General features: G+C 42.9%; 1 pseudogene; it reads right to left on the bottom strand.

Moving 5' to 3' along the window:
* Positions 1-1,403: 1,403 nt before the first annotated feature.
* Positions 1,404-1,521, bottom strand: LOC124791123 (annotated as a pseudogene).
* Positions 1,522-17,089: the final 15,568 nt, after the last annotated feature.

Below are 17,089 nucleotides of genomic sequence, written 5' to 3' on the forward strand. Positions count from 1 at the left end.
ACATAAAATAATGAAGTCTTCAAGGTCCAATAGACATCCTTGAGTGACACGACTTTTCAGTCGAAATGATTAAAGGACCAAATTTAATAATATAGCAAATGATGCAAGCAAAACTGAATACATTTGTCAAGAATTTGTGCTTTACAGACAGTGAGAAATAGCGAAGCAGGAACGAGGAAACACGCTTGACTGTGAGCAAGACAGAGGGCACATGTGAAAAAGTTAAAGAAGCCTTTGATGGATAGAGAAGCGTCTGTATTTTCGGATGACATGCCAGTACTAAACATAGAATGAAAGTCTGCAACGTGGAGGTTATGTATAGCCTACCTGTATTTAGCCTGTCTGTACAAGGGATATAAAGCAACATTACAGAAGAGAACAGTTTGTAAACGTAATTTAAACGTGAGAGACAGAAGACAGATCAGTGGACTATTTAAAGGGTTGGTTCAAATGGCTCTGAGCACTATGGGACTTAACATCTATGGTCATCAGTCCCCTAGAACTTAGAACTACTTAAACGTAACTAACCTAAGGGCATCACACACATCCATGCCCGAGGCAGGATTCGAACCTGCGACCGTAGCAGTCGCGCGGCTCCGGACTGAGCGCCTAGAACCGCTAGACCACCGCGGCCGGCTATATTTAAAGGGAAGCAGGGCCCCTGGATAAAATAAGATTCCTTAAGAATTATGAGATACTTTAGAGAGCCACATACTATCTCTTCCTAAGTGCTTTAGGCCTCTCGGTACTACTGTTTTATTAATGTAGTGATTCTTACCTCTGGAATACGGTTTATGTGTTCTTTAGATCTTAACTAATGTTGTTGCACTGAGTTTACTAGCTGAGTATCCGGCGTTGCGTGCGCATGTATTTATTCCAGTCTTCTGATTGTTCCAGCGTAAAGTCAAGCGTCGGGACGCCATGCGGGAAGATTAGAGAAGAGAGGGTTGTGAAGAAGACGTCAGCCAACAGCACGCTGACCGGACCCCTCTTTAGGACGACAACGAGACAGCAGGTGCCTCTAGGCGTGGAGAACATAAGCGCCAAGGCGACTGGCTGCGGCCCATTTCTACGAGTGCTGTTGCAGCGAGTTCGAGAATAGCATCAAGACTAGTCATTTCGCAACTACTATGTAGAACTGTCTATTCTGAAGATGTTTCTTATTTTGTCAATTCGCCATTTGCCTGCGACACATCTGTATTTCTCTCCGTTTTCAGGCCACGAGTGGCCTACCGAGACTATCCGACCGCCGTGTCATCCACAGTGGAGGATGAGGATAGGAGGGGCGTGGGGTCAGCACACCGCTCTCCCGGTCGTTATGATGGTATTCTTGGACGAAGCCCTTACTATTCGGTCGAATAGCTCCTCCATAGGCATCAAGAAGCTTAGTGCACCCCGAAAAACGGCAACAGCCCATGGCTGCTTGTATGGTCACCCATCCAAGTGCCGATCACGCCCGACAGCGCTTAACTTCGGTGATCTCACGGGAACCGGTGTATACACTGCGGCAAGGCCGTTGCCTGACGCATCTGTATTGGACAAAGTTAAATATTGTAATCATTTCCTTTTGTAATAAACTTCATTGCTACGGTTTCCTTGAATTGTTGTCTAACGATCCTACACAGTAGGTTTCATTGGCACACCCTATTTGACGAGTGGGCAGGATGTAACATTGGCGATGAGGAGGCCAACGGATCCCATAGCAACAGTTACTGACGCCTTCATTCTAAAATGTCTTATCTTTGCAGGAGTATGTTTAGTTGCTTTAACAGTATCTTTCATAGTGTTTTTGCTACTCAGTGTTTTCAGGTGGGCGTTGCAGCAATTTTCTTTGCTTGCGTACTTATTTTTATTGCCTGCCTTGTCTGTTTACTGCATTTGTCTCATCCAACATGCCCACCCCACCTCTCCCACCCCTTACTCAGGCGTCTCAGCTGCAAGCGATACATGCAACGGAGCTAACACAGATGTTTCAGTTTCACCGCCAAGAAATGTGAACCCTACCAAACAAGGTGCAGCAGCTACTGCCCAACGCTGCAAGCTCGGCAGAACAAACTACACCTACAGTGACTCCGAGTTCCATACCGCCTTTTCGCCAGTTTAATGAACAACAAGAGAAGTGGCTCGAGGGGTGGCCATAGTTTGAAGCCCACGTGATTGCTCACAACGTACGAGGTACTATTAAGGTCCGTTATTTTTTGTCCACAGTAGGAAGTGCAGTGTTCCATCTCCTTCACAAACTCTTCCCTAAAACCACTACGAGGGAACTTTCCTATGAATAGGTTGTAGATTCGCTAACTAATTACTAAGATCAACAAGTAAATGTGCTGCGAGCTAGGTACCAATACTTTAATTGCAAGAAATGGTCAGAAAAAACTCATCGCGAGTGGGTAACAGATTTGTAGGGTATGACGAGGAAATGGAAATTCAAATGTGCTTGTGGTGCCCTATATTCAGATGTTATGATGTGTGATGCGATCGTGTACAGTGTAACTGACGTAGGACTTAGAGAACAGATATTGAAACAGTCCGATCCATCATTCCAGCATGTAGCACAAATACTAGATCAGTAAGATTGAGGTGTCATGTCAGCTCATAAATTTCAGCAGCCACACATTTGTCGGGTCGAGTTCCTCCTTGTTCGTGACTGGCGCATTAGGCAGCAACAGCTTGCATGCGCCACGCCACATAACCAGTTCTCCAAACCACGTAAACAACTCTCTAAACAGGCGAACAGAATTAAGTCATGCCCTTGGCATTGCCTTTAGCATGGCCCTTGCCACGGCACAAACGACATGACTGCCCGTTCCAACAAGCACAGTGATACACCTGTGGCAAGAAAGAACATGAACAATCCGTGTGTTTGCAACGAAATAACCATAAGAATTTTTCCCACTGAACTCACATCATTCTTGTCACAAGGCTCATGTAATTAATGCAGTATATTCAAAGGCTGCTGCAGGCATTAGCAAAACTAGCAAGAAGACAATTTCCTCAGTCCTACGCCAGTGCAACAAACTTTTTCTACATTTGCACATTAGTGGAAAACTCGTGAAATTTCAGTAGGACACGGGTGCCGCTGTTACATTGCTAAATCGTACACATACGAACTGTTAGGCTCCCCTCACCTGTCTAAAAGTAGCACACATCTGACAGCTTATAATGCACAAGAAATTACCGTTCTCGGAAACTGTACCTTACCTGCGTGTACCGCTCACATATGTGACTTGTAACTTCCACTGTGCTACAATCATGCGATTGTGAGAACAGATTTGGCTTTGATTTTTTTGATTTGTTTGGCTTTTAACATTCATGACAATGGGTTGTCAGTGAATGCATTCAATGCAAACGACAGTGTCACTAGGTTGCTGAAAGAATTCTCTGAACCTCTTCTGAAGGTGTAGGCAAGCCTAACAATTTTGTTGCACATATTACTATGAAAGACAATGCTTAGTCGAAATTTTACAGAGCCAGAACTGTTCCCATTGCATTACGGCACACAGTCGCTGCGGAACTTAAAGAACTGCAAGATAGAGGAGCTATTGCACCTCTACAACAAAAGTCTATGGGCAAATCCACTGATTTTGGTTCCCAAACATTGAGCTCTCATTCGCCTCTGTGTTGACTTTAAGTATACAGTCAATGAACAACCTGTGATCGATTCTTATCCACTGACACACACAGAGGATCTCATGGACAGATGAGGCGGTGGTCATTAATTTTCAAAAATTGATTTGCGCAACGCATATCTTCAAATACCAGAATCTCAAATAGTGCTTGTTTGTGAACACTCGTATGGGTTTGTTTAAATATTTGCGTTTGCCTTTTGGCAGTGCTTCTGCACTCGCAACTTTTCAAGTGTATTTGAAACTGCTGACTGCTTAACTACCAAACTGTTCAAATTATCTGGATGATATTCTCGTAGCAGGTCGAACACCTGAAGAACATACTGCAAATTTGCGTGCTTTGTTTCGTGTGCTATCTGATGCAGGACTAAAGTGTAGACTGGACAAGTGTGACTTTTAAAAACCTGGGTTGCCGTATCTTGCTCATGTCATAAACATTCAAGTGTGCATGCTGTTCAGTCACATTTGTTACCAGCACGTGACCTGCCAGTTCCTCGCAATGTCACAGAACTACAATCAGGTGTAGGGAAAATGAACTACTATATACGGTTCATGCCGAATGCTGCACAAATCGCTGATACGTTGCATCGCTTGTGTCGCAAGAATGTCTCCTTTGTTTGGACAGATGAGTGCCAAGAGCTTTTCCAAAACTTAAGGATACATTGCTCAGTGATCGATGCTTGGTTCACTTTGATCCTGCCAAACCTCTTGTGTTGCAAGTTGACGCTTTCCCTTACGGAATCGGTGCAGTGCTTCCGCACAGATTTGGTGATAAAGATAGGCCTACTGCTTTCGCACGAAAAGTGTTGTCCAAAGCTCAGTGTAACTATTCACAAATAGAGAAAGGAGCATTGGCTACTGTGTATGGTGTCACCAAATTCCACCACTATTTGTTTTGGAAAAACTTCTACTTAGTAACGGATACAAGCCATTGTAGTCCTTGTTACATCCGATGAATCCGGTTCCCATACGAAGTGCCCAAAAATTTCAGAGATGGTCTTCGTTGTCATCTCAATACGAGTACGAGATTGTGTATCGTCCGACAGGTCAACAAGGTAAAGCAGACGCACCTTCGCTGCTTCCGATTGGCCCAGATACAGACTTTCAAGGTTCTGCTGCATCTAGTTGTCGCATCGATGTGCAGGGTTCTGAATTTCTTCAATCCTTTCCTCTGAACTGTAGGAAATTTACACAGGCCACGAATGCTGATGTAGATTTGAACATTTTGCTAAAACACATTCGCACATCTCGGCCGCGCTCATTGCATACCATAAAGAACTCCGTTGTGCACAGACACTTTGCACGTTGACATAGCCTCGCTATACAGTAAGGTGTGATTCTTTTTCGAAATGACATTGAACATTCGCATGTGTTGATCCTCAAAGCTTTGCAAAAAGAAGTGTTGCAGTTACTTCACCACGGACGTTAAATGGACTGTTCGAACGAAACAGCGCGTCGACACTGTACTTGGCTAGATATGAACCCCCACGAAAATTCTCTGTTAGGCCTAAGCTGCAATCACCCGAACCCTTTTTGGAACAATCGTTGGTTGATTTTGGCACTCTCTTATAATAAGTTTCCTTTTGCTGTGCCAATGAACTCGACAACGTCACGTAGCACAGTTCAGGCGTTGTGTTCTCTTTTCTGCCTTTAAGGTTTGCCTGAAGTCATAGTGGCGGACAACGGCCCTCAGTTCACGTGGGGCAGGTCCAGCTCCAACGGTAGAGCGAGAGGAGGCGGAGGAGGTGAAGGCTCCGTCTCCATGGAGTCGTCCTGCGTTGTCGTGATGACATCATCTGGTGGCTGCTATGGCCGCGCTGTCCTCGGCATCTGTGAATCCAGGGGAAGAGATGCAGAAGGATTACCATGCACATGACAGAGGCAAATTTGGTTTTCATGTAGGCGCTGAAATCCGTCTGGGCCTGAAATGAAAGACACACATGGGCCAAGTCGAAGAACGATCTCGTCTCGCGCCCACCGTCTGCTGCCGCTAAAAACCCTGAAAAAGACAATATCACCAGGCGCGAAGCGATCCTTGTGACCATACTTCGGCGCCGGATGCTGGGCAGAGTAGAGCATGTGGTGCAGTGTTCGATGGCGGCGGCCGTCAAGCACTTCCGCCGGTGATGATCCATCTCGTTGATACGAACGATAGGAGGAGAGAAACAGTTGCAATGCCTGATCCGTGGTGTGTGCTGTGCGAAACAGCCGACGCGCCCTCGTTAGAGCAGAGAGGGCGGTGAAGAAGACGTCAGCCAATACCACGCTGACAGACCCCTCTCTAGGACGACAACGGGAGAGCAGGTGCCTCTAGGCCAGGGCTTAACAACTGGCCGGTTTTGAGCGCGAGTACTCGCGTCTGCTCAGGCACGTGCTCGCGAGCAGGCGCAAGGTCGCGGTCGCGGAGTAGGGAGGGAGGGAAGGGAGGGGAAATGCGCGCGCACGTATGAATAGGACCGCAGCGTGCCTATTGAATTCGCGCCGACTGTTTAACGTTCAAAAGTACTACGATCAGCTCTAACAGTCACTTCGCTGGTTAAGAATCATGTCAAGTCACCGTTGTGTAACCCCAACCATGCTTTCGCAGTTCAACCCCCATTGGGAGGAATTGTATCTGTTTACTGAAAAAGATGGTGTTGCAAAATGTTTAGTATGTCACAAAACACTGAATTCTTTTAGGAAATTTAATTTGCAGCGACATTATATGTCGTACCACGCGAAAGGCTACGGAAGTGGAAAATGTGATGGACCAGATCGTGCACAGGAAGTTATTAAAAGGAAGCTATCCGAAGAAGATCTGGATGACGAAGGAAAATCAACTGAGACAGCTCGCAGAGTGAGCTACAAAATTGCTTTGTTTTTAGCAAAATCCCTGCGTCCCTTCACTGATGGCGATTTAATAAAAGATGTTTGATAGTTGCAGCGGAACATTTGTGTCCATCTCAAGTTGAACAGTTTCGGATTGTGCCATTATCTGACATGACCATTATGCGTCGCATACAGGACATGGCAGACGACGTCCAGAGCCAGCTTGCAAATGTCTGTAAAGATTTTATGGCGTGTTCTCTAGCTCTGGACGAAAGTGTTGATATCACTGGAACAGCGCAGCTTTCCATATTTATTAGAGGTGTTAGTAGAGATCTTCAGGTGAGGAAGGAGCTCCTCGATGTAGTAGCCATGAAGAACACTACAACTGGAGGTGATATTTTAAGTAGTGTTGAAGAAAGTGTTGAAAATTTAGGACTGTCGTGGAATTCTTTAGTTTCAGTGTCTACAGACGGTACACCAGCGATGACAGGGAAAAAATTAGGTTTCGTTGCGCTGTTGAAGGAGAAAATGCAAAAACTGATCGTGCCGAATGAAATAAGGGGCGTTCACTGTGCGATCCACCAGGAAAACTTATGTGCAAAGAGTATCACTCTAAAAATTGTGATGAGTGTTGCTGTTCGTACAACCAATTACATAAGGAAGCATGGGCTACAACACAGACAATTTAAAAGCTTTCTTGTGGATGCAGAAAGCCAGTATGGTAGCCTGCCTTATTACGGCGAGGTCCGCTGGCTTAGTTGTGGCGAATTAGTAAATCGAATTTTTGGCTATTGGATTAGATAAATACACTCCTGGAAATTGAAATAAGAACACCGTGAATTCATTGTCCCAGGAAGGGGAAACTTTATTGACACATTCCTGGGGTCAGATACATCACATGATCACACTGACAGAACCACAGGCACATAGACACCGGCAACAGAGCATGCACAATGTCGGCACTAGTACAGTGTATATCCACTTTTCGCAGCAATGCAGGCTGCTATTCTCCCATGGAGACGATCGTAGAGATGCTGGATGTAGTCCTGTGGAACGGCTTGCCATGCCATTTCCACCTGGCGCCTCAGTTGGACCAGCGTTCGTGCTGGACGTGCAGACCGCGTGAGACGACGCTTCATCCAGTCCCAAACATGCTCAATGGGGGACAGATCCGGAGATCTCGCTGGCCAGGGTAGTTGACTTACACCTTCTAGAGCACGTTGGGTGGCACGGGATACATGCGGACGTGCATTGTCCTGTTGGAACAGCAAGTTCCCTTACCGGTCTAGGAATGGTAGAACGATGGGTTCGATGACGGTTTGGATGTACCGTGCACTATTCAGTGTCCCCTCGACGATCACCAGTGGTGTACGGCCAGTGTAGGAGATCGCTCCCCACACCATGATGCCGGGTGTTGGCCCTGTTTGCCTCGGTCGTATGCAGTCCTGATTGTGGCGCTCACCTGCACGGCGCCAAACACGCATACGACCATCATTGGCACCAAGGCAGAAGCGACTCTCATCGCTGAAGACGACACGTCTCCATTCGTCCCTCCATTCACGCCTGTAGCGACACCACTGGTGGCGGGCTGCACGATGTTGGGGCGTGAGCGGAAGACGGCCTAACGGTGTGCGGGACCGTAGCCCAGCTTCATGGAGACGGTTGCGAATGGTCCTCGCCGATACCCCAGGAGCAACAGTGTCCCTAATTTGCTGGGAAGTGGCGGTGCGGTCCCCTACGGCACTGCGTAGGATCCTACGGTCTTGGCGTGCATCCGTGCGTCGCTGCGGTCCGGTCCCAGGTCGACGGGCACGTGCACCTTCCGCCGACCACTGGCGACAACATCGATGTACTGTGGAGACCTCACGCCCCACGTGTTGAGCAATTCGGCGGTACGTCCACCCGGCCTCCCGCATGCCCACTATACGCCCTCGCTCAAAGTCCGTCAACTGCACATACGGTTCACGTCCACGCTGTCGCGGCATGCTACCAGTGTTAAAGACTGCGATGGAGCTCCGTATGTCACGGCAAACTGGCTGACACTGACGGCGGCGGTGCACAAATGCTGCGCAGCTAGCGCCATTCGACGGCCAACACCGCGGTTCCTGGTGTGTCCGCTGTGCCGTGCGTGTGATCATTGCTTGTACAGCTCTCTCGCAGTGTCCGGAGCAAGTATGGTGGGTCTGACACACCGGTGTCAATGTGTTCTTTTTTCCATTTCCAGGAGTGTATGTTCATGGAAATAAATAACATGTGTGTTCCTAAATTGAAAGAGCCTTCATGGAAATTTGATCTCACGTTCTTAGCAGATTTAACTAGCCATCTGAATGCTTTGAACATTTCACTACGAGGTAAAGATCTGCTAATTACTCATTTCATAGATCGAATATGAGCTATTAAAATGAAATTTACACTTTGGGTGAGTCAGCTGGAAACAGGAAATCTAGCTCATTTTCTTAAATTGTCATCTATGCAAGATGTCCACAAAGACTGTGAACGTTATTCACATAGTTTAGTTGCCCTTAAGGAAGAATTTCATCAACACTTTCAAGATCTGACAGCACTAGACAGTGATTCTGATCTGTTCTCCTCTCCATATTCAGCGAATATTGAAGAGATTCGTCCTGAGCTGCAACTAGAAATTATTTACCTGCAGTGTGACAGAGAATACAGAGACAAATTTCAGAACAAGAAGAACATTTTGGAATTTTACAGACACTTCCCTCAGGATAGATTTCCTCATTTGAACAAACTGGCGGCTACAATAATATCAATGTTCGGTTCCATGTATGTTTGTGAGTAACTGTTCTCTGCAATGAAATGTAACAAGACGCGCCTGAGAAACGCATTGTCTGATCGAAATTTAAACTGCACGCTGCACCTACGATGCGCAAGAACAATTACTCCGAATATAGACGCAATTGTAAAGGACAAAAAGTACAAGATAACAGAGAATCCCACACTTCAGTGACACCTTTTATTGTGTAACAGTTCACAAATTAATACGAATGTAGAGGCATACACTAGGCTAATAAAATTGTGTGGCATGTGTAGATTCTCCTTTATTTGTTTCATTTGTCACAGTAATAATTCGAGAGTGATATCCCTGCAGGTGGCCGTGGATTTACATTGACTGGCGGCAGCTGTTGTGTGCCCCACGTGACTCTCCCCATTCTCCGCTCTGGTCCGGTAGTGGGGGTAGCGTGCTCGTGCTGCTCCATTCTTGCGCCTTGCTGCTCACAGCTTGCTCCACGAGCACGTATGTTGTGAAGCCCTGCTCTAGGCGAAGACAACATAAGCGCCGCGTCGACTGGCCGCGCCGAGTTTTGCCAGTTCTGCGAGTTTCACAGCAGTGAATTCAAGAATAGCATAAAGACTAGCCACTTCGCTTCTGCTATGTAGAATCGTCTACACTGATGAGATTTCTAATTTTATCTGTCGCCATTTGCTTACGACAAATTTCACAAAGTTAAGTATTGTAATCATTTCTTTTTGTAATAAACATCATTAATACGATTTGTTTGATTTGTTGTCTAGCGATCACAGAAGGCAGGTTTTCTAGGCACCCCATACTTGATGGAGGCAGGATGCCTATTAGTCAGTTACTCCTTCCCCCTCTCTTGGTCCATGTACTCCTCCGTCCTTCTCCCTGTCCATCCCCTCCGCTCCTTCTCATGTCGTCCTTCCTCCTCTGTGTCTCCATCTTTTCCTGTTTCCTTTCTTTTTCCATCACCCCTTTTCTCTGTCCATTTCCAGTTCCCTCTCTTCCATCTCCTACTTCCCCCTATCTATGCCCTCCTTCCTACTCTATATCTGTCCGTCTCTTTTCCCCGCCAGGGCTACTTTACGGCAAGTTTTTTACCTCTGGGTGGTCGCCCTGAAATCAATTCAGACAGTCGCTATATGAAATGTCCCCTTTGAACAATTATACAAGACTGTGCTTAAACTGACACACAATATATTTTTTTTAGCCCAACGCAATCTGACTTTCAAAAATCTCCACAAAAGAATGGCCCTGACTAACATTAACCTATACCTTTCACAAATCACTTACCCCACAAAAATCTTCGTTACTCGAACTACTGCAATACAGCGAGCGCCACTACTGCCAGCTAAATAAAAGATTCAAACTATTTAAGGCACTAACTACTGATAGGCATAGTTAGCAAATGAAAGATTTTGATAGAGAACAAACAATGTATTTATCTTAATAGTCATAATTGACATCCAGTCTTACAAATTTCAAAACTCTGCCATCTATCTCCACACATCCACCACTGCTGGCGGCTCACCTCCAACTGCGCAGCGCTACGTGCTCTTAACATCCAGCTGCCCAACGCTACAATGACGAGTATTACAACAATGCAAAGCAGCCACAGACTGCACACAGCACAGCCAGTGATTATCATACAGAGCGCTACGTGGCATTACCAATAAGAAAACCTAAACAGCCTACTTACATAGCCCCCATGCTCCCAACAAAAAATTTTACAAATTGTTTTGGGCAGTGGCCAGTAATGATTTGATAAAATTTTTCATAATTACAATAACAAAGAAATCAAAGGCACACACTTATTGATACAATGTTGGCCAAAAGCTAAAATTTTCTCACAGTCTATAAAGACATTCCTGATCGTTCATCACAGTAAAATAGCAATTTCTTTCTCAAAGTCTGAACAGTAGAAGAAAATGCACAAGGAAGTAGCGGATTTCCATGCAGCCTTGAAGAAGTAGCGTTGTCCTTCCAGCGAAAAGACAGTGCTGACTCTTGACATGCAGACAGGTAATGGGCCACAACAGAGCAAACCCACAGCAGGGTCATTCGAAGTTTTGAAGAATATTGGTAGGCAGGTCATCACAGAGTAGACCCACTATAGTCCTTGTAGAGATTACGGTATTGGTGGGCCACCAGAGGTGTGGACCAGCTGTAGTCCTGGTAGAGATGGTGGTATTGGTGGGCCACCAGAGGTGCAGACCCACTGCAGTCCTTATGGAAATAATGGTACTGGTGAGTCAGCAAAGGTGTAGACCCACTGTAGTCCTTGTAGAGACGGCCAGCAGCCATCTGTTGCGACTGTGCAGGTGCACAATCACCATCGAAGAGTCTTGCGGAGAATATAGCAAGTCCATAAACCACCACTTGTGCACTCACAAAAATTTTAGAAATGTCCTTGGAACCAGAAATGCTGTTATCCAGTCCCTTGCAGTATTATTAACACACGTGCAAACACTAACAGTCCCTACTTCTCACTTATTGTCCATATACTATGACCAACAGAAACGTGTGCAGTGAAATGTATTGTACAAGTTAATAATATGATGAAATGGTGTCAATTACAATTTTATAACATAAGAATATTATTACAAAGGTACAAAATACATCATTAAAGAACCTAACAATACAGATAAATCTGTAGTAGTACAGGCTTTACAAAAGAATAGAAATAAACAGATACATCAGTGTTACAGGAATTATGACATAAGTAAGTACATACATAAAGATGAGAATAACTTTTGAAACATCACCTTCACACATGAGCATTAAAAGAGAACAGAATAAATAATGTCTAAACATCTTTACAAAGTAAATAACACATTACTAGAAAAATTCTACAACATAACTCTTATTAGCTAAACACATTAAGACAGGAAGAACACAAATATACAAGAGTGCAAAAACACATAGCGGAATAACAGAAAGGGAAAGGACAGGGTTTGTTTTACTGCAGTATCTTGCAAACAAAACTCTCTTTACTTCTTGGAGATCTCCCTTTTGATCTTCATTATTTCAAAAAGTGCTATCTATACCTGCTTTCTGTACCTTCTTGTAAAACTTCTCAATGCATTTCTCCAAATCATTGCAACTCATTCTCTTATATAGTCTACCCCCTCTTAAGCTAACTTAAATCTACTGAGCTCAGATGCTAAACTAAGGGACGAGGCAATGCAGCAGCATAAAACAATTAATACAAACAGCAATGAAAAAAATGGAAATTGTCAAAGTAAGCAACAATATTACAACTAATATAAGGCAATGAGCAGCAAACAAGAAAAAAAATCAGTAGTAAACTGGCTTAGCAGAGTAACACAAAGTCAAATTCAGTAACACTATGCCTGGCAAACAGCAGCAGCAAATGAAATAACTTATATCTAAACATGACATAGCTCAAGCAAAAAAAAAATATTACACTAAAGACAACAATGCAGACAAGGTAAATGTATATTCACATCGTAATGTCTATGTAATTAAAGCGGTGCACCACAAAAACTAATTCTACAAAAAATTACCAAGTACTTGAAAAAAAATTATACATGCAGTTTCTGATATTAGTCCCTTCTTATTGTTCTTTCCATTCCAAGAGCTCCTTTTTCGAAGAATGTGGATCATAAAATAATTATTTAATAGATCTGTTGACAGAAAGTGTTCACATTAGAAAATGCATTTAATTTTATTTTATGAAACCAATGCTGCAAGACAGATGGAAACCAGATATCAAATGAAATAAGGAACTATGTACAAAGTAAAGCATAAGAACATCATTCAGTAGTCAAGAGGCATTTCATAAGTTAGTAGAAAAATCTCTCAACTAGAAAGACAGTAGTCATAATCCGGTGTATAGACATAAAAATATTTCTCGTCATTTCAGTAAATATCATAAATTAAGAGCTCCACAGTGTTATCATATGTTTTGAAGTTTGAGCATGTCGTATTTGCGATGCTTTCTACAAAGGAATGTCAATAGCGAGGATAATGGCCCCCTTTTTTTTCACCTGTGCCTCTGAAAGGCACACACTAATGGCTTTTTTTCAGGCAAATTTCATGCAGTTGGGTGCCCATGACTCATTACGTGAAGGTGGTCACTTAACTTTCTTACTGAAATATTTATGACACCAGTTTGCATTACAGTGACAGTCTCATATAAAAAAATTTCACAGGTCCAAATTTGTGTTGCAAATGTGTAGAAACAAAATCCTATGAATATAACAGTGTGCAAAAAATTTTCGCCTGCATTGTGATACATTCACTCATTTACAAACATTTCACATCTCTTAAAGTACAATTCTTGGTTTCCAACATCCTTTTTCACAAGTCAGAGTCCCTAACCACTACTCATTATTCCTTACCTTATTACACATATACATATTTGTCGACACTTCTTCAATATTTCATCTTTATAAATACATAGCATAATCAAATTCCTCATATAACATCAGATTATTGATCATAAACATACCTCAACAGCATAATCTACATTGTCATCATAATAACATCATAAAAACTCAGCCAAATCTCAAAAACGTCGTAGCTTTCTGCAACAATGTCAAAAAATAAAAAAATTCCTCTGCTCATTTCAATAGTGTCATCTACCTCCAATGTACTTGAAAAATCGTGACCCTATACCAAATACATCATTCAAAGCTCTCATAGTATCACAATGGTTCCAAAAAAATATGAACATTTCACAAAGTACAGACAAAATACAATTTCATAAGTGTGAAGTTACCCAACTGTGTAACTGCATAAACATGTGTCACTGATGTATTAAAAAAATGTTTATCTCTCAGTTAAATGATCAGATAGCTGTGTAATTTGTGTGTTAGAGAAATATGGTACCGATGTGTAAAGTTGTATAAGCAAATACCATATTAGCTAGGGCTCCTTGTGCTTGCCAAACACATGATACACAAAGTAGGCTTGTACCCTCCTGAGGATTAATGTAATTATACCCTCAGGTGTTACAGATTACAGCAATGGAATGAAATATATCACGGAAAACTTTCATCGTAATTCAAAAATCTTAAGAAATAAATGGTTTAAATGCAAAATTAATCACTCAAATGCGTGTCCTGTAGCGCTAAATGTGCGTCTTGCTGTAAGATGATTCTGTGGAAGTGTCGTAGTTATCGTCCTCTGTAAGCAAAGTTCTGCTGACGTCAATGTAATACCTCATCATAAACGAAAGTGAAATGCTTTGCGGATATATATCGTAGTTATTACGCTTATTGCCGTGATGAAGAAAGTACTGTGCTGTAACGTATTGTTGTGCTATGGAAAAGGCTGTCTCATCGTAGCTATACCACAAAAGTTACTACTAAAACATGTTTTACTTTCCAGAATAATACAGAAAAACTGTGCAGATATTAAACAGAAACACTGCAAAAGCAACATCGTAAATTGTCACTCATTAGTAGCGTCGTGATACAATCGTGTAGCTGTCACATAAACTAACCACTGCGTCATCTGGTATCTCACTGGAAATACTTTAAATCCAGAATGTATTTTCAAGTAAACCAAAGTGTTACATTAAAATCTCATTAGCAGTACCAGTATATGTTCTAAGTATCTAAGCCTTATAGTCGTTACATAATCGTGCAACTAACAAGCAAGAATGTACACACACAATAACACTGTGACGTCTGTTCATTATAACAATGCATTCGTAATTTCTGTTTAAATAAGTTCTCTTGGTTCTTGATTGGATATTTAACTTCAAACATTGTTGCATGGTAAAAGTTTCTAGGTCTGACAATGCATACTAGAAATGTGAAGTGAAAAGTTTTATGGCAAAGACAAAGTTAAAAAGTAGATTACCTTTCAATAAACGGTTTTACATGTGAAATGTGGTGTGAACCTTTACTCTTCCTAGTACGCAGTGTTTTAGCTTCAATGGAATCATAGAGTGGTATATGTCGGTAAAGAATACTGGAATTTTTCTTGAGGTTAGCATGTATGTAATTTTTCTCTGAGCCAGCCGCCACACATGGCTGCCTGCGGTGCGAGTCATTGCCTGCTACCTCTTTGTTGGCGTGCGTCGTTATAGGGATTAGGAGACCTAACTTCTACAAATTCACCTTGCCCAGAGGGCCCAGGCCTGTTTAAATCCCGCCAGTTCGTATGAAATTCAGGTCTCTCGTTATGATTATATCGTCTGTCGTCATGTCGGTAGTTCCTGTAGTTTCTTTCTTGTCGGTTAAATGGTGGAGAATTTCTCCCTGCTGGCCGCGGTGGTCTAGCGGTTCTAGGCGCGCAGTCCGGAACCGCACGACTGCTACGGTCGCAGGTTCGAATCCTGCCTCGGGCATGGATGTGTGTGATGTCCTTACGTTTGTTAGGTTTAAGTAGTCCTAAGTTCTAGGGGACTGATGACCAAAGATGTTAAGTCCCATAGTGCTCAGAGCCATTTTTTTTTAATTTCTCCCTGAATTATCACTGCACAGTGGACCGTTGCGTCTGAAGTTATTCTGTCCCCTGTGATAATAATTGTTCTGGTTGCCATATTGTCTGTTTCTGTGATTGTCTCTGTCATATTCATTAATACGGAAATGCGATCATTCTCTGTAACTATTATTCTGCCAACGATTGTCATACGGGTGGTGTCTGTTTAGGTCACGATTTACGTTGTAAGAATAGCCTTGTCGTGTATTATTTCTGTCATCGCGGAATTGTAACAGATGTGACCTGTAATTGTTGTGTTGCTGTTTTCGCGTTCTGCGATTGTCAGTGTCAATTTCCAGTTCTTGTAACAGTCCCTGAAACGCTTCAATGTCGTCTTTGCAACGTCCTGCTAAAATAATATGTTGTAAATGTTCAGGCAGTTTGATTAAGCAAATGCGGATGAGTTCTGAGGGGCAGTATGGGTTAGACAGGTACTGATTCTTGTGCAACAAGTCTTCAAAATATTTCACAAGACTGGAAAATTCAGATTGTTCAAAGTGTTTCATCATCATGATGCTATGTTTTACTCGGTCTTGTAAGGCTTGAGACCAATATGCTGAGAGGAAGTCATGGTAAAATTCTCCTTCACTGTGGCAATCGTGAATGACCGATCGCATTCTTACAGATGGTTCATTCTCTAAGTAGCCACACATAAATTCTAATCTGTGCTCTAATGACCAGTTGGGAGGAAAACAATGAGAGAATTGATGGAGCCACGCTTGTGGATGAATGTCGTTGCCAGAATTCTTAAATGTTTTGACTTTACGTGTAGTAAAGAACAGCTTATAGTCAAAATCATCATGTCGGCGAGTCGCATATCGGTCATTGTTACGTCATTTCGGCAGTTCCATTTCAAAATTCGGTGCACCTTGCCAATTTCTTTCATAATTTCCGAAATGTCCTGTGTTATTATTTTGTGGTTGTTCCGTATTTCTATGTCCCTCTTCCCGTACTGGAGCGCGAGTGTCCTCTGAAACATGTAAATCTTGTATTACTTGTGCCAACTGATTTTGTACTTCCCGGATTTATCTTTTGTACCGTGTATTGATTTTGTTTTTGTTTGAATTTTCTAATTTGTTCATACTCTTCAGTGTCCGTGAAGGCTACAGGTCTTGCGTCATTCAGATCATCATCTACCTTTGTAGATAAGTTAGTGAACTGATCTGAAAGTTCGGCTACTTTATCCGATAGTGAAATCATTTCCTCTGTGTGTTTTTCTGAAACAAGTTTCAGAGTGTCCATTTCTGTTGAAATCGTATCTACTGTGTCCTTTAAGTTTTCCTGAGATTTTGCGAGTTTCGTAACCGAATCGGTAGATGCAACTGAGTCAATTTTAGCTTGCAAGGTCTCATGATTTTCATGAACAATAATTTGCAGTTCTTTTATGGCTGCTTTGTGATTCTGTAATGCATTTTCATGCCGCAAAAAAATGGGTTGA

This window comes from Schistocerca piceifrons, chromosome 3, assembly GCF_021461385.2.
Source record: "Schistocerca piceifrons isolate TAMUIC-IGC-003096 chromosome 3, iqSchPice1.1, whole genome shotgun sequence".
NCBI classification, from domain to species: Eukaryota; Metazoa; Arthropoda; class Insecta; order Orthoptera; family Acrididae; genus Schistocerca; species Schistocerca piceifrons.